The following is a 19,062-nucleotide window of genomic DNA, read 5'->3' as shown; positions in this document are numbered from 1 at the left end:
CCGTGCTTGGGGCGGCGAAAAGGCTAGAGCCGGCCCTGATTCCACATCTATGAAGGATTTACCACTAGTATTAATTCTTTTGTTTTATCCCATAGGTGAATCAGCAAAAGACACAAGGTTAACAGCAAATCTACGGTGGACAGGCTTTGTTTGTTCAATTTTGTTTAGCGTCTATTGCATTTTCCCAGTTCTCTGTGCCCTCTGGTAGACACTCTGATGCAGATTCTTCTGCCTCTTTGGGGAAGGCTTTTAATTCAGGCATGTGTTTGGGTCTTTGGCCAGGAAACGGGTGTACTGCAAGCATGCCTGCCCTCAGCCCCTCCCTCTGGAATTTCTCTGGGCTGGACCCACCCATGCAGAGATCCTCCCCCACCCCAGATAGTTTTATCTCTTACAAGTGTAGCAAGAACAACATATTTCAATGGGGTGCTCTGGACCCCTTTGGACACCTCACTTTCTGTTCTCAACAGGTCATCTGGATAGATCCCCGCCTCCAGGAGACCTGACCCCCAGGTTTCTCTTAAAACCTGATCCACAGGAGAGGGGACTGGCACTTCAAATGCAGACTTTTCACCCTCCTTCTGGGAAAGTCCCTTCCTACAAAAGGTGGGCGGACTCTCTGGCCCCCCCTCACCTTCCCTCTGGGCTTCCCTTTCTGGGTCAGACACTCTTGTGTCCCCCAAAAGGGAAGGTGACCCTGGTCCAGCTGTGGGCTCACAGCTACCAACTATGGCAGACTCTTCACTGGCCAGCAAAATTCGCCCCTTTTCACTTAGGTTGGGTTTGTGTCCAGCTATAGAGATCTTGGGATCTGCTTCCACCGCAGTGGTCACCAGGACCCCAACTTCCACCTTTGGGACACACGTCTCTGTGCACCCCAGGGCAGGCCCTGCCCCCTGATGACTTGCAACTTCTTGGCAGTCAACAGCTGGGGTGGACACCCTGTAACAAGGTGGTACATTCCTCTCCCCCCCCAGGAGATGATTATGGGACAGGAGCTGGCTTTGTCCAGCCCCTCCCTCTGAAACTTCCCTTGAGCCCCCGGGCTACAAGAACTGGCTACAACCATCCCTGCCCACAATTCTGCATCCTTTACTGCTGCAGAGGAATCCCAGCAGTCCATGTGACTTCACCCCCACCCTCCAGGGCTTTTACCACAAGATTCCTTCTCATGGCTAACCAACCCTGGGACAGATTCTGCCACATTAAAGAAATCATACCCCAGTAGAAATGGTGCAAAATTGTGTGCCACCATTGCAATGGTCAGTTCAGCCTGCAAATCCCGAGTTTGCATGTGTACTTTATCTAAGGATGCAAGGACTTTGTAACCCCCTACCAGCTCTAATTCTGGCATTTGACTGGGCAACAAATCCTTCTCCTGGATCAGGTCCATCTTGACCACAGAAATCTCAGCACCCATGTCCCTTAATCCCAGAAGCACTTCGCCATTAATTTTAACAGCATGCATATGCTCATTGCTTGGTTGTGTGGAAGCAAGTTTTACAAATCCTGTGTGAAAAGAGGCCACAGCAGCTTCAGGTGTTACTTGTTGCCTGTTTCCACTCTACAAGGGACATTTATTCCTCAGGTGCCCAGTGGACTTACAATGATAGCACCTCTTGGGCTCCTCTGCTTGCACAGGAAATTTGGGATGAGTACCAGGGGAATGGGGAGGTGACCCAGGGGTAAAACAGTGATTCTGCTTTCTCGCAACCTTATACCCCTCTGTCAGTGGTTTATGTCTGATTGCAGCTTGTGCTTGCTCATAAGAGTCTGCATACCCAGCCAGTTCACCCACTGCATTTGCCTTTTTGTCCCACAAATACTGTTTTACATCATCACTGCACATATTCAGGAATTGTTCCTGAGTAACCAGATCACACATTCCTTCAAAGCTTGTAATGCCCTTCCCCCACACCCACATATCTATCAAATCTCTCATTTCATTGGCATAAACCACATTACTCAATCCAAATCCCCTCTTAAGATTCCTGAATTTAACTCTGTAGGTTTCAGGTGTAACCTCAAACTGTTTCAAAACCAGTTCCTTAAATTTACCATAGTTTGAAGCATCATCAATAGGCATCTTATTGAATATGTCCAGAGCTCTGCCAGTCAATTTTGCTATCAATGTGGTCATCTTGTGATCTTCAGGGATGGCATGGAGTGTGCACAGTCTCTCAAAGGTGATGAAATATTCAGCAATATCGCTAGACTCATCATACTGTGGACATAGTCGCTCCAATTTGTGGATTTTTGGGGAAGTGGAGCCAGCAGGTGGAGGATTTTGTCCCTTCAACTCCATAACAGCCAGTTCATGTTTCTGGGCTTCCCTCTGGGCCTCCATAGCTCTCTGTGGGCAGCTGCCTCTGCCTCCACTCTTGCTGTCTCTGACTCCATAGCACTCTTGTGGGCAGCCTCTTCCTTGGCTTTTTCTGCTTCCACAGCATTAATTTCTAATTGTCTTAGTTCTAGTATCTCTTATGTTCATTTTCTTTCTTTTTTGCTTCCAGTCTGGCCAGCTCTAGTTTATTGGCAGCGTCACTGGTACTCATTTTCCTGCTTTCTTGTGCTGGGCCACAAGCCCTCTGCAAGTATCAGAAGGGTAGCCGTGTTAGTCTGGATCTGTAAAAGCAGCAAAGAATCCTGTGGCACCTTATAGACTAACAGACATTTTGGAGCATGAGTTTTCGTGGGTATTCACCCACGAAAGCTCATGCTCCAAGCCCTCTGCAGTTCACTGAAACTGAAATGCACTCATCTCAGGGGATGCTTAGTTAACAGAGACTTTCACAGTTCAGCCTTTCTGGATAATTTGCAACCAGTGCAGTTTTAGTTTCTTCTGACCTTCAATCTTATCTATTTTGCTTCCCTTTCTGTCCTGCTTTCTTCCTGAAATAAGCAAACAGAAAATAACAAACCAGTAAACACTTTGTCTGTTCTCCAGCCACCACAGTTAAACACACTTAATATCACTATCAGTAGCTCAAAGCAATCAGCTGTGCACAGATCCTGCTTGACTACGCTACTGTGACAGGCTGGATCACAGAAAGACCCTGGGAGCTGCCACCTGATGTGCCAAGACTACTTCTGCCCCCTGCTTTCCCTGCCAGCTCAGGACCCCAGCACCCTGTCTTGCTGAGCCAGACACACCGTCTGCTCCAACAAAGACCCAGAGTCTGAATTACCTGCCCCAAAGCTGCAGGTTTACCTGAAAACAGCTCACAGAAGTGTGCTTGTCTTTAACACTCAGATGCCCACCTCCCAATGGGGTCTAAACCCAAATAAATCCATTTTACCCTGTATAAATCTTATGCAGGGTAAACTCATAAATTGTTCATCCTCTATAACACTGATAGAAGAGAGATGCACAGTAGTTGCTCCCTAGGGTATTGATACACACTCCGAGTTAATTAACTACAGTAAAAAGTGACTTTTATTAGATACAGAAAGTAGCGATTAAGTGGTCCAAGTAGTTAACAGACAGACAACAGTAGTGACCAAGCGAAAAGTGAAAATGCGCAATCTATGTCTAATCAAACTTTTTGAGTAGAGATAATGATCCTCACCAGTTCCAGATACTCCCTGTATAGACTAATCTCTTTTTAGCTGGGTCCAGCAATCACTTCACACCCTTTCTGTCCAGTTTCTTCCAAGTATCTGGTGGTGGAGAGGCTACTTCTTAGCCAGCTGAAGGACCCAATTGAGGGGTCTCCACGGATTTAATAGACTTTCTCTTGTGAGTGGAGACCCCCTCCTCACTCCTACGGCAAATCCAGCTCCAAAGATGGAGTTCTGGACGTCACTCTGGGCAAGTCACATGTCCAGGGTGCATGACGTCACAGTCTTACTACAGGGCAGAACCCATTGTTCACATGGATCTTGTTAAATATCAGAGGAGCTAAGCCGTGTTAGCCTGGATCGGTAAAAGCAGCAAAGAGAGTTCTTGTGGCACCTGATTGTTAGTCCTATAAGAGTGCCACAGACTCTTTGCACTTTATCTATTCCTTGTATGTATTCAGGAAGACTTTCTCATGTTTTTTGGATGAGATTTTTTTCCAAAGATGCACCCTTTTTGTTCCCCCAAACAAGTTGCTTCCCCCCTGATTCTGGTACTTATTAGTAAACGTCTGTCTCAAACCTGGCACTTAGCGTTCAAAATCTGAGTGTATTCTAGTGAACCTCCCCAAGCTTATACCCAGCTTGGATCTGATATCGCTGCACCAACCAGGATTATTTAAGGGTCCTGGTACGAGGTCACCCAACCTTTCCCTGGGGACCCCCCAAGACCCAGACGCCTGGGTCTCCCTATCTCATCCCAGCCTTCCCCCCTCTTTCCCTGGGTGAGCCTGGGGAGATGCTATACTTAAGCTCCGTGAATGCAAAACAAGAGAGCTATTTACCGCCCTCAGAGGCATGTATTCAAAACCTAGTCACAGCTACACACGGAGGTTCACCCTCCCTTGGTCTCGTAGCAGAAACTAGAGAAAGAACCTCAAACACAAAAGTAACAGAGTTGATTCTTTCTCTCTTCCCCGTAGCCTGTTCTGCCTGGGGACAATAGGAAAGTCAACACAAGACGTAAAGGCTTCCCTCGCCCTCCCGTCTCCCGTGAGGGGAGACAGATACCTGGTACATTGAATTTCTATCCCTTTGCCTCACTAGGAAAAAGAAACTCCCACATTTTCAAAGAAACTTCTATATAAAAAAAAAAAAAAAGAAAGAACTTACATATACTAAACTCTGCATTAAGAAATTCAATACAGGGAATATGGCTTATAAGAAAATAGGAATAAACAGCCTGATTTAAAAGATAGCCCAATTAAACCAGTCCAGCAAATCAACACCCATGTAAATACAAATCAAAGCACATCACAGCCGATTACTTTGTTTCCTTTGTACTCACACTTGAGTAGAATATTTGAAAGACGATGGAGTTAGAAGAAAAGCTTGTTTACTCACAGCCGAGGAAAACAAAAAGACCCAGAACAAAGCCAAAAACCTCCAGAGGTTCCCACCCTTACTTTTGAAAAATTCGGTTTCCTGATTAGTCCTCTGGTTAGGTGTTTGGTTCCCTTTGTAAACCCTTTACAGTAAAAGAAAATTAACCCTTACCTTACCTATCTACTTATGACAGCTTAACCTTGCGAATTCCTTCCTAAAGAAGCTGACCAAATGCCTCACAAAGCTTACTTAGAAATCAGGCAAGAATACATCCAATATTCTTAACCTCATGTACAAAATGATACGTGTGTACAAATAGGATGAATAGATACAGTAGACCATAACCCTTACAGAGATATGTTACATGGCACAGGCAGCACAAACCATATTCCAGTAATGTCATATTCCCATAAAGCCTTATGGGTGGTACCGTCACACCATTGTTTACAGCCAAGCCCTAAGATACAACCACATTTGCTCCAATCCCTCAGACAGAGACAAACACCAATAAGAGCTTTATCAAGCATTCTTAAAACTACAATACCCACTTGGGGGAAGTGAAGAAACAGATTGACAGAGCAAGACAGGTACTCAGAAATCACCTACTACAGGACAGGCCCCAAAAGGAAAATAACAGAACACCACTGGCCGTCATCTGCAGCCCCCAGCTAAAACCTCTCCACCGCATCATCAGTGATCTACAACCTATCCTGAAAGATGGTCCCTCACTCTCACAGATAGTGGGAGACTGGCCTGTCCTCACTCACAGACAGCCCTGCAACCTGGAGCAAACACTCACCAGCAACTACACATCACACCACAGAAACACTAACCGAAGAACCAATTCGTGCAACAAACCCCGTTCCCAACTCTGTCCACATATCTACTCTAGCGACACCATCATAGGACCCAGTCATATCACATTCACCTGCACATCTACCAATGTGATATATGCCATCATGTGCCACCAATGCCCCTCTGCCATGCACATTGGCCAAATGGGACAGTCTCTATGTAAAAGAATAAATGGACACAAATCAGACATCAGGAATGGTAACATACAAAAGCCAGTAGGAGAACACTTCAGTCTCCCTGGACATTCATTAAAAGATTTAAATGTAGCCATCCTTCAACCAAAAAGCTTCAAAAACAGACTTCAGAGAGAAACTTCAGAGCTACAATTCATTTGCAAACTTAACACCAACACTTTGGGCCTGAATAGAGACTGGGAGTGGTTGGCTCACTACAGAAGCAATTCTCCTTCTCTTGGTATTGTTCCTCTTCATCAAATATTGGGACTGAACCACATATATCCTGATTGAATTGGCCTTGTCAACATTGATTCTCTACTTGTAAGGTAACTCGCTCCCTTCTCTTCATGGGCCAGTATATTTATGCCTGTATCTGTAATTTTCACTCCATACATCTGAAGTGGGGTTTTTTACTCATGAAAACTTATGCCCAAATAAATCTGTTAGTCTTTAAGGTGCCACCAGATTCCTCGTTGTTTTTAAAGACTGACTTCTAATGAAAACCATTCTCGTAGTGCAGGCATTTATAGGCTCTCTCTTCTGTGTGGATTCGCCAATGGTTATTAAGGTTTCTGCTCTTACTGAAGCTTTTCCCACATGCCAAGCATTTATAAAGCCTCTCTCCTGTTTGGCTTGCCTGATGTGTAACAAAGCCTGATCTTGCTGTGTAACTTTTCCCACAGTCCAAGCACTTATCGGGTCTCACTCCTCTGTGGCTTATCTGATGTGTAACAAGGTTTGATCTCTGTATGAAACTTTTCCCACCGTCCAAGCACTTAAGGGGCCTTTCTCCAGTGTAGATTTGCTGCGGATCAAGATGGAGGGCAACACGACCATCAGCCCCAGAGCCAGAGGCGTGCTGGAGAAGCCCCTGAAGGCCGCCGTCCACGCGCTCTACATGGACACCCGGAGGAAAAAACCCGACCAGGCAAGGCCTTCGAGGTGACAAGCAAGTGGGACTCCAGCAACCACTTTCTCCCCGCGGGCAGCTTCACCCACTTTGCTGACTGGCGGTTCATACACCGCGCCCGCCTGAACTGCGTCCCGCTCAATGGAGCAGTCTACCACGGGAACCGTGACAAGCGCTGCAGGAAGTGCGGGTATGCCATGGAGACCCTGCCCCACGTCCTGTGCAGCTGCAAGCCCCACGCCAGAGCCTGGCAGCTGAGCCACAACGCCGTGCAAGACCGACTGGTGAAGGCCATCTGGGTGAGATTGCAGTCAACTGCACCATCCCTGACACCGACAGACTGCTGCGCCCGGACATCGTCATCACGGATGAGGAGCAGAAAAAGATCATCCTCGTCGACGTGACGATCCCGTTCGAGAACAGGACCCCTGCATTCCGCGAAGCCGAGCCAGTAAACTCGAAAAATACGCCCCCTTGACTGACACCCTGCAGGGAAAGGGCTATGAGGTTTACACCGACGCCCTGATCGTCAGGGCGCTAGGTGCTTGGGACCCCTGTAATGAATGTGTACTTAGGGCCTGTGGGGTGGACTGTCGCTATGCGCGGCTCATGAGACACTTAATGGTCTTGGACACTATTCGGTGGTCTAGGGACATTTACACTGAGCACATCACCGGCCACCGTCAATACCAAGAGTGAGCCGGTGTGGCTTCGTGCACCCACAGGGGGAGGAGACCTTTAAACCCCCCCTACTGAACTATATCCCTTGAGCCTTGAACCCACCGAACTGAATTCCACCATGTGAGGGTCATCTTGTCCCCATTACCCGGTCCGCTTACTCATACTCATGATTGCGTGTAACCCATTGTATGAGCGATGTACCCTCACTGCTCCCCTACTATACTTTGATCCCACCCACCGTACATCCCACATTGGGGACATTGCAGACTGTATATATTATATGCTAACCAATATCCAAATACCAGCATCCCCCTATACTCTGTATGTTACCCCCGATGACCAATAACTGACGCATCAAACTCTTTGTATCATCTTTATTTAAATATTCTCTAATAAACTTTTATATCTGATGTACAATAATGACTGAATTCCAACTGAAACATTTCCCGCATTTGAGACACTGATAGGGTTTCTCTCCCGTGTGGCTTCTCCCATGGTTATTAAGGTCTGAGCAGTTATTAAAGCTTTTCCCACGCTCCAAGCATTGAAGGGGTTTCTCTCCAGTATGAATTGTCTGATGTGTAACAAGGTATGATCTCACAACGAATCCTTTCCCATATTCGAGGCATTGATAGGGTTTCTCTTTGGTAAGGTTTGTCTGCAGGACTGTGGTTTCATTGGGACTTTTTTCTCCTCCCTCATATAGAATAGATCCAACACCCTTCATCCTTGGGTGGTTTCCCTGCACCTTCTCTGACCTGTGCCAATTTTCCCAGGCTTCTCCCTGTTCCAAGCACTGGGAAAAATTCCCCACAGCTCTTCCCACAAAGGTGCCCAGTGGTTCTGCTTCCCCAGGAACTTCCTCATGAAGATTCCCCTCCTTGTTCTCATTCACTATCTCATCACCTGGTGGGAGAGAGACAATCTAGACAGGACTCATTGTGCTGGGGAGAAAGAGGAATAGCACAAAGGGAAAAGCCCACACACTAAATTTGCATAGACTGAGCAACTGGATTCTGCTTCTACTTCCTACCCAAAGACTCAGAGAGAAGGAAAGATAGGAAGGAAACTCCAATAGCTAACAGGATGAGTGGAAAGTTGTCAGCAATATCTGCTGACTAAAGCCCTACTCTGGGTGAGATGAGAAAGAACCGAGGGCGCTTACTCACACCACATTTCTGGAATTCTCAACTTTTTCCTTCATTCACCAGATGGTTTCTATGACAGTCTTCATCTGTGTGGGTGCCTTTTGGGATCTCTCTTTCCTTGAAGGCCTGGAGATTGGGCACCCATGGCTCTTCCCCTTGCTCCAGCCAAGCTATCAGCTTAGGTTTGGGAATGGGAAATCCTGCGCAGGTGGTGAAATTAGACCAGATCGGGGTGTTTGAAGTAGTGGGAGAGTGTCTGTCACAAAGGACATTCTCCTGCATTGAACGTGTCCTTTTCTGTGCTTGAAGATCGTGGAATCCAAGAAGATGGGAACGTGGTCACTGAGCCCCCTTGGGACAGGCAGATATTTGAGGAGGTGGGGGAAATTATTATACCCTCACTAGGCATTCCCAGGATCTGTGCTCTCTGGGGGCCTTGTTGCTGCACACCCTGCTCTGGTGTTAAACATAGGGGCAGCTCTAGGCATTTTGCCACCCCAAGCACGGCAGACAGGCTGCCTCCGCAGGCACGCCTGCGGGAGGTTCACCAAAGCCGTGGGACCAGTGGTCCCTTTGCAGGAAAGCCGCCAAAGGCAGCCTGCCTGCTGCCCTTGCGGCGACCGGCAGAGGCCCCCAGTGGCTTGCTGCCCCAAGCACACGCTTGGTGTGCTGGGGCCTGGAGCCGCGCCTGGTTAAACCTCTGCCTCTTCCTAAACCTGTAGAGTCCAGAGCCGTCCCCATGGCTGGAGCTAGTCCCAAGGAGGGAAGTGGAAAGGGATTTTTTGTGTGAATGGGAAACAATACAGATGGGGAATACACAGCTTCTCCTCCTTGAAAAGCTGGAGGGATGGGGATGAACTAGCATGTCCATTAGCTTTTGACACCCATGTCCCACTGGAGAGGACATGGAGCTGTGCATTACGCAAAACATTCCCCTCTGATCTAACTGACCAGAGAAGAACCTGACCAGAGTCAGACACACAGACCCCATGGCTTCCAATAACCGAGGGGACAGGAATCCCTTACCCAGCAAGGTCGCCATCTCACAGTTCTCCTGCATGACGTCCCTGTAGAGGGCTCTCTGAGCGGGGTCCAGCAGAGCCCCCTGCCCCTGGGTGAAATACACAGCCACCTCCTCGAAGCTCACCGGCATCTGAAACACCAAGAGTCCCCCACTCAGCACCTGCTGCCCCAGCCACAATCCCGCTTTTCACAGGGGAAAAGGCCCAGAAAAACAGAATCCCCCCCACTGCTCAGAGCAGCCAGGAGGCTTTGGGGGTGGGGGAGAAGTTGAGAGATCCTTGTCCCCATCCTGCACCCCCCCTCCCCCGAAGCAGATGGAGCAGGGAAGGGTCTTTTCATGCCAACACCAGGATATGATGAAGTGGGCATGTTCGTTATGGTCTCCCTGAATATGGTGTGTTCCTCAGTTTTCCCAATGTGCTACTATCATAAGCCTCTTCCCAAATCTGGACCTTAGTGTCCAAAAATCTGGGTGCCTAGCATGAACCCCTCTAAGCTCAATTTACCAGCTTAGATCTGATCTCGCTGCCACCATCCAAAATTTCCAGGGTTTTGGCCCCCTCTGCTCTCCCCAAAACCGTCCCTGGAGGGACCCCAAGACTCAGAAACCCTGAGCCTACAACAAAGGGAAATAACCCACTTCCCTTCCCTCTCTCTCTCCCACCCAGACTTTCCTCTCTGGGCTAACCTGGGAGTATTGATGCAATCTCTTTACATCACAATACCAAGAAGCATATCTCCTCTATTCCACAAAGAGACAAACCCCAAATACAAGGAAACAGAAGAGATTCTATCTCTCCTCCCCCTTAGCTTCTTCCCGCCCTGGGACACTAGGAGAGTTAAACACAGAGCGTAGTGTTTCCCCTCCCCCCTGTCTTTCCTTTCTCCTTAACCAGAGAAAAACTCAAACAGGTTTTAAAAAGAAAGCTTTATATAAAAAAGAAAGAAAAAAGACATAAACATATTCTCTGTAACAAGATGACAATACAGGGCTATTGCTTATAAGAAAAATATGAATAAACAGTCTGAGTCAAAAAGATATCCAATTTGAAACATTCCAGCAAGTTACACACATGTAAATACACCCAAAACAACATAAAAGCCTATATTGTTTTTCTACCTGTACTTACAAGTTGGAAACAGAAGATTAGAAGAAGAAAGAAGCTTCTCATAGCTGAGAGACAAACAAAAGACTCAGAGTCCAAAAATTCCCTCCCTGACTTTGAAAAATCCAGTTTTCTGATTGGTCCTCTGGTCAGGTGTTTGGTTCTCTTTGTTAACCCTTTACAGGTAAAAGAAACATTAACCCTTAGCTATCTATTTATGATAGCTACTCAAGTATCAAGGTGGTGGGATATGGGTGCGTGATCCTTGCAGAGACCCCTCATGGGCACGTGTGACTGCTGACTATCTGGGCAAAGAGAAGTGCCAGCCCTCTGGATCCTGGCAAGTGGTGGCTGGTGCCTGTCCTCTGCAAGGAGCCAGCCGAAGGTGTTAGAGAACAAAGAGAGAGGTGGAGCCTGGGGACCTGTTTGCCCAGGAAAGGGATAAAGCACAGAAGAGAGGTAGCTGGGGGGCTGGAAGTGGGTCAGTCTCCTGGTTTGGGATTCAGTGAAGAGAACCCAGGGCTCTGGATGCCCCCAAGATGGACTTTGCTGAATATTCCTGATGTCTGTGCTATCAAGCTCTGTTCTCAGGCCACTTGTCCAGTCTGGCTGGAGGAGGGGATCTAGGGACAGACATAGGGGGCCTGGGAGAGTCTGGGGAGCAGCCACCTGAGACTGGAAATGGAAATCCAGCTGTGGTGAGAAAGGAGAGTTTGCCAGGGATGTGGCTGGTTATAGGGGCAGCCGGAGAGCTGAATATAATGTTGCTGCTATTTAATGCCTTACACTGGGGAATTCCTACATTCTTGCAGCTAGATGATGTGAACTGAAATTATTTTCCTTATGAGGAAGGCTGTCACTGCTCTCATTCTGCTGGAGAACGCATGGCTGGAGATCTGTAGCCATCAGTCACACGCCTTCGTTCTGCTGCTGTTTCATGTGGCTGGGTGCTGCAGCCAGGACTCTGTTGCAGCAGAGTGGATTTGAGATCAGATTCAATAGGGAATCTGGGAGTGGCCTTCTGGAGCCAGAAAAGGAGCGGCAACTGCGATGGGAAAGACGTCCTGGGCAGAGCTACTGCTGTGGAAGCAGTCCGTAACTTCACTAGAAACCAGAAGTGATGAAATACACTGTTACCCATGTGTAAGACAAACTGGTTACATGGCTGAAAACTTGCTTCTGACCAGTCTTGTTGCTTCTTGGCAGCCAGATGCTGTCAGCTGTGGTGGATGGGTTCAATCAGAGGATCTCACTGCTGCTGGGTTGTTTTTTTTTTTTGCTGGTGAACAATATGCCTGAGAATACAAAATACGCCTGAGAACTGTAGTAATCTTGGGGAGGAGGCTGGAGAGATCTTCAACAACCAGGACAAACAACATGGCCTGGGGAAAAGGGAAACAAGCTGTAAACATTGAGTACAAATCGCCTACTGAGTGCTGTTTGTGTTTGCAGGCACCTCCCAGCCCTGTGACTGATCATGACCTATTCCCAGCCCTAGAAGACAGTCAAGTATTGGACACCATTGCAGCCCATTTTGCTAATAAGTTAACAGAAGTTTCACACGGTCACTGAAGTCAAAATGAAGACTAGAACCAGGGTCTCTAATATGGTAAGCCCCAGTGGAAAATATAAGCAATTGGAGAGATACCTATCTCAGAACTGGAAGGGACCCTGAAAGTTCATCAAGTCCAGCCCCCTGCCTCCAGTAGTAGGACCAAGTACTGATTTTGCCTCAGATCCCTAAGTGGCCCCTTAAAAGGCTGAACTCTCAACCCTGGGTTTAACAGCCCAATGCTCAAACCACTGAGCTATCCCTCCTTCCAATTGTTCTGAGAGCTAATGTGGTGGGGTGCGTGGTGGGGAACTGAAGTGATGTGACTCAAATCCTGCAGCAGAGCCAGGCAGGGGAACTTGGTAGTTCAGTGTGCTTTGTATTTGGGTTTAATTAAATGAAATTAATGATTTATGTTGTTGTTTTTAAAGGTTTGCTGCCTTGACGCTATTTATCTCTGTAGGTTATGGAGTGATGTGCAACCAGACAAAGCTATTCCACATTTCAGCCATTCAGCACATAAAGTTTCTTGCTAGTGTCGCATCCTGGCATGTTTGAAAGTCGTTGGGCATTGTGACCAGCCAGCTCCCGAGTTACATGCTTATATGCAGTCAACAGCCAGGCAGGCTGGAAAGGAACATGTCATGGGCTGGCTAATGTATCTGGACAGATTTGGAAGCTGAGAAGTAAAGTGAGCCAACCAGCTCAAGAGCACAGCTGAACAATCCCTGATTTATGCGTTTATATAAAACACATGGCCCAGAGTGCAGGCTGGAGAGCAACATATCACAGTGCAGTTCAGGCTACCATCATAGTGACATACAAAGATATCCTCACTGGGGCTGGGTTGACACAACCAACTTGAGAAGGGAAATCTCATGTCTCTCTGTTTTACTACTGTGAATGCAGCCACTTTGTACATGAGAACCTTTAACAAAGTTCCATTTATGAAGTATGTTAATCTGTTTAAGAAAGGTGCGGTAACCAATTACCTTTCAGAATCCATTGCTTGTATTCCACCTCCTTCATAAGCATGTCATCAAAATGGTCATCAGCATCACTTGTATTGTTTGAAACATCTTGCCCTATATACGCCTCTACTTCCATCGCTGCGACCTCTGTGGGTTTTTTTTTTTTTTTTGCTATTGTGAGATACAGTGCCATCCACTTTTCTAACCTCTTCTGTGGGTGTTTCTGGTTCTGTGTCACTAACTCCAATTTCAGTTCCGATTTTTCCCTCTGATGTGCTTTCAGCAGCTAATGTTGGTGGCTCTTCAAATGGTTTTAAGTGTGCAATACTGTACATGGTTCCTAACCGTTTCCCTGAGACGGTTTGTAATTTCACTCTCTTACCCTCAATTTTGTATGGTCCTCGATACCTAGTTTCCAGTACTCCTCCTTTTCTTGTTCTCTTTCTAGTATTCAGTAACAGAACAGTTTCCTCAACATCAAATGTTATTTCCCCATATTTAGAATTCTTTCTTTTAGCATAATGTCTGATACCAGACACCTCTGTGTTCTTGGGGAACCAGTGTGCAGTATCCAGCCTGACTCATGAAAGACACACCACTCCCCCACTCACACAGCCTCTGCTTAAACCAAAACCCATCAGAGGAAAAAACTTGCAGAGAGAGTGATGGGCATTGGGAGACACACCTACACCCTTCCTGACATGGGTGACAAGATTTAGACATCTCCATTGGCATACAGAATGGAGATCAGAGACAACTCCCCTAGCCTCAGCTGCATCATGAAAGATGGGACTGGAAGACATCTCAATTTACATACAGAATGGAGAACAGAGAACCACACTGAACTCTGGGACCAAAAAAAGCAGGGAAGCACTGCATCATGGGAATTTCTGTTCCAGATGCTAATGAACAGACACCTGCACACACCCAGCTCAGCAATTATCAGACCAATTCTAGCCATGAATCCTTAATTGATACCCAAATAGTGAAGCAGCATAGTTGCATTGTGAGCTCCCTGGAAGAAACCACCACCCATAGCCAAGAGTGATCAGCTCCTACTGTCTAGCCTGAAGAAAATCCTTGCGTCATCAGCTTACCTATGAACAAATCTAGTGTTCTCCCTTCAACCATTGTAATTTCTCTACAAAAATCCCCAGTCACCCTCCAGTCAGTGTTCTTCTAATGCTTAGATCCAAACTCTGCATCAGTTCCACTGGGACTCCATATTCTCCTGACTGATCGTGTTGGGGACTATGCCTGTCTCCTGCCCACAGGACCCTCAGCTACCTCCATCCTCTGGTAACCCCAACCAGTTCAAGCTTCAGGGAGCAGTGAGATTCCCGCCTCCCCTCATTTTCCTTTCTACCTTAGGTATTAACCTTTAATAATGTAGGTTATGTTAGTTTAGGCTCCTTGTGCAGTTATCACTATTATTCAATAAATAACTTTTATGGTTCAGCTGGTTGCTTCTCCCTCTTGCTGAACTTTACTCTTCTGTGTTTTTAGCTTCCCCCATTTACTCTGCAGCAACGCTTCTCTTACCTAAGCTAAAGCTCCCTGCAGCACCCAAAATACAGTGGGGTTTGCTTATCAAGCACTTTACTGCCAGTACAATTGTGATGTGAGAGCGGGGATAGGGACCTGCTGAATCTGGGACACATAGGGATAACAGATTGAAAGTGCTGTTTGACCCAGTCCATGGGGCCCAGGGGCATATAAGGAGAGGCAGCTTGAATGTGCTGCTTCTTCCAGCTCAGCGAGTCCAGAGACATATAAGGGGTCAGCTTGACAGTGCTGATTGACCCAATCTGCTCAGACTTGCTCTGTTAATGTATGTGTGGGCAGGCCCAGCTCTAACATTTCTGCTGCCCCAAGCGAAAACAAAGAGCGCTGCCCCCCGCACCGAGCTTCACGTCGCACCGCCCATGTCCCTGCCCTGCCAAGCGTTGCACCGCCCAAGTCCCTGCCCTGCCGAGCGTTGCACCGCCCAAGTCCCCACCCCCCTGAGCGTTGCACCGCCCAAGTCCCTGCCCCCCCGAGCGTTGTGTTGCCCATGTCCTCACCCCCCCCAGTGTCGCCCAAGTCCCCGCCCCCTGAGTGTCGCGTCACGCTGCCCAAGTCCCCGCCCCCCGTCGCACCGCCCAAGTCCTCGCCCCCGAGTGTCGCACAGCCCAAGTCCCCGCCCTCTGAAGCGTCGTGTCGCCCAAGTCCCCCGCCCCTCCCGAGCACAACACTGCACCGCCCAAGTCCCCGCCCTCCCAAGTGTCGTGCCGCCTAGGTCCCTGCCCCCCTGAGTGCCGTGCCGCTGAGGCCTGCCCCAGCCGAGCGTCACGCTGCCCAAGTCCCCGCCCCCGCAGCACGGCGCCCCACCTCCCAAGCCCCGCCACCCCCAGCGCCGCGCGGCCGAACTAAAAAAAACCAAAAACAAACCCCGAGTGCCGCCCCCTCCCGAGGTGCCGCCCCAAGCACATGCTTGGTGGATTGGTGTCTGGAGCCGGCCCTGTGCGTGGGGGTGGAGGTGTTCATACGGTTCTGGGGCTGGAGTAACCCAGCCCTCGGGAACCTAGGTACTGCAAGATAGCTCCACTGAGAGGGGACTTGCAGAAGGGAGAAGCAGAGTTTCATATGAAAACACAAGTGACACAAGCAGCACATTGATAGAATTACAGAATCCCCTTCCCCAGAAGAGTAACCCGAATAAATGAGCGTACCCCAAAGTAATGGGCAAATCTGATAACACCTCCCTAGTCAGGTTATGTGTGTACCTCCCGCTCCTCCCAGCCTGCTGATGTTCCCTGCTGAGGAAGGAAGGGGAGAGAAAAGGCCAAAGAGGATCCTCAGCATCTGGGCTTAAACGTCAGAGCAGAGGGAGGCAGCATGAAAAGGAGATTGCAGGGAGTTGCCCGCTGGGCAGGGGGCACAGGTGGGAGAGGTGCAGATGCAGAATGGGGCAGGTCAGAACAGCTGCTCCCCAGAAAGCCCCAGCACATTCCCTGCTAGCAAGGTGCTGACTTCTGCTGGCGCCGGTGGGTGCTCGACCCCCCCTTATCCCACCCCCGTTCCAATCCCTTCCCCAAAGTCCCCGCCCAAACTCCACCCACTTCCTGCCCCTATTCCAACCCCTTCCTCAAATCCTTGGCCCAGCCCCGCCTCCTCCCCAAGCACACCACATTCCAACTCCTTCCCCCGCCCCCCAGAGCTTGTTACACCACGAAACAGATGTTTAGTGGCGGAAGCGCTGAAAGGGGAAGCAGAGACCCACTGAGCTCTGGGGAGGAGGCGGAGGCAACCTGAGCTGGGGCAGGGAGCTTGGTTGCAGGTGGGTGCAGAGCACCCTCCAATTTTTCCCCATGGGTGCTCCAGCCCATGATCACCCACGGAGCCAGCATCTATGACTGTTAGCTCATTGAGTCAGACAAAGACACCCCCGCTTGCTCTTTTCCCTTCCCAGCCCGGCTCGCCCCAGCCATCCCCAGCCTAGTTCCTCCTCCTCCACTCCACAAAGTCCCATGCCTGACTCTACCAAGCTCGGCTCCAACCCCCCTCTTCCCAGCCTCCAGAGCCGGTTCCCAGCCTTGCTCAATCCTGCTATCAAGCCTGACTCCCCTGGCCCTGCTGACTCACATGCTACAAACTTTTGCTCCTGGCTCTGGCTGGTCTCATAAGGCCCCCGCCACAGGCAGGGAGAGACTCTGCACAGTTCTGAACTCCCACAAGGTGAGGGAGGCGCTGGGTACAGTCAGAGCCCTCAGCCAGCCAGCTGAGGGATAATTCAATTCCAGAGGATGGGAACAGGGTCACTGAGCCCCCTTGGGAGACACAGACAATGTTGGGATATGTACATATATAACCCATATATCCATGTAACATGTTATAGGTCTTCCAACCTAGTGTGGCTGGAGTGTGGTTCGACATGAGTGCATGATTTGTATTTTGGCAACCAAAGTGAGAACTGAAGGGTGAATTGGTCAAAAAGAACTGTTTATAAAAAAAGAGTTTTGTCACATCCCTGGAAAAAAAATGAAGAATTGGCAAAAAAAGGAAATAACACCAGCGGGACAGCTTTAAAACTGTGTAAGAATTGGAGGAAATGGCACCCCTTGGACCCTGGCTTCCTGCCCAAGACTGTCTCCTTGGAGATGCAGATCAAGGCCCAAGACAACAGAGACTCCTCCTCCTCCATATAATAAAGGGTTCCACAAGCTCATAGACCTTCCAAAGAGAATGTGATACAGCTGGTAGTCAGTATCCAATCCATCATTGCTCCGGATGCCTGCCAACACCGCTGGTAATTTACTGTCCCAACCTTTGCCAGCGACGTGCACCACTTTGCCAAGGGCTTGCTTGAATAGTCTGATCCATCCTTTCTACTGTCCCTGACGATTGAGGATGGTGAGGGATATATAGTTGCTGCTTTACTCCTAAAGGTTTTAATATTTTTATAATTACTTTTCCTATAAAATGTGCTCCATCATCTGAACCAATTACTTTTGGAGTCCCATATCTACTAAACAGTACTTTCCACAACTTCTTGGCGGTGGTCTCTGCAGAATGATTCCTGGTTGAAATTGCCTCCACCCAGCCACAAAAAGAATCTATTATCACTAATAAATACTGATTCCCTCTTCGGGTCTTAAAATAATTAACTTGTATTCTACTCCATGGCCCTGCAAGTCTTTGGTGCCACAAGGGTCCCACATTCGGTGGTCTATTCCCATCTGCTGCATACCTTATATAGTTTTTAACCAAATTTTCTATGTCGTCTCACACCTTAGGCCATATTCAAAAGTGTTTTTACCTTAAAAGGGAGTATTTTCTATTTCTCGGTAGGCCATAGACTGACACAGGTTAATGATCTCTTCTCTTGAAAGTTTCTCAGGTACCCACTTTTCGTCTCCTGTTTTCTTATTCACTGCAGAACCCCCTTTCATACTCCAGGTTCCCCATCTTTAGGTTCAGCCTCCTGTTTTATGGAGCCCTGGAGCCTGTAAATCACCACCCAAATCCTGGGGCTTCCGGCTGCTGCTACTACCCCAGGGATCCGGCAGCGATTTAAAGGGCCAGGGGCTCTGGCTGCCGCTACTGCAGCAGAGCCCTGGGCCGTTTAACTCACTGCCAGAGCCTCGGGGCTCCCGGCTGCTGCTGCAGCTTCTGTCATGATTTAAAGAAGCTGGGGCTCCCAGCCACTGCTACGGCAGCTGGAGTCCCGGGGTCTTTAAATCTCAACGTAAAGGACCCAGGGATTCAAAGACCCCACCAATTCCGGTTGAGGCCCCTCCCCCTGCTCAGGACTCCGGCATATCGCTAAGTCCTTTAAGTTACTTTCACCCCTGACCATTGGGAAGGAAACAGATGCGTGGGGGGAAGGCTGGCGGCAGAACCTCGTCTCACATCACAGGGGCAGTTCAGGTTTTAGCCGAAGCAGTTGAGGATGTCGGCTGGTTCCTCTTCTCTGCTTTGCCCTGCTCAGCTTCCCTTTCAGGGTCAGGATGATGAAAGCCCAACGGTGTCATGTGGGTCCCACCACACAGCGGGTGTGAGACATACCCCACGGTACAATCTGGAGTGTTGAACTGCTTAATTCTCCATCCCAGGGCACGTTTCATCCCAGGATAAATAAAAATCAATGACTTTTAAAAAAAATAACCAAGAAAATCAGATTTCTGTTATTTAAATGTCTGTCTGGTGATGTTCTC

General features: G+C 48.6%; 1 protein-coding gene across 1 annotated transcript in view; it reads right to left on the bottom strand.

Annotated features, from left to right (window-relative positions):
• Positions 1-19,062, bottom strand: part of LOC116829487 (uncharacterized) — a 193,036-nt gene that overhangs the window by 60,437 nt on the left and 113,537 nt on the right. The gene's annotated exons all lie outside the window — the stretch shown is intronic.

Source organism: Chelonoidis abingdonii, chromosome 12 (assembly GCF_003597395.2).
Source record: "Chelonoidis abingdonii isolate Lonesome George chromosome 12, CheloAbing_2.0, whole genome shotgun sequence".
Classification (NCBI taxonomy): domain Eukaryota; kingdom Metazoa; phylum Chordata; order Testudines; family Testudinidae; genus Chelonoidis; species Chelonoidis abingdonii.
This window is presented reverse-complemented; position numbering and strand designations above follow the sequence as displayed.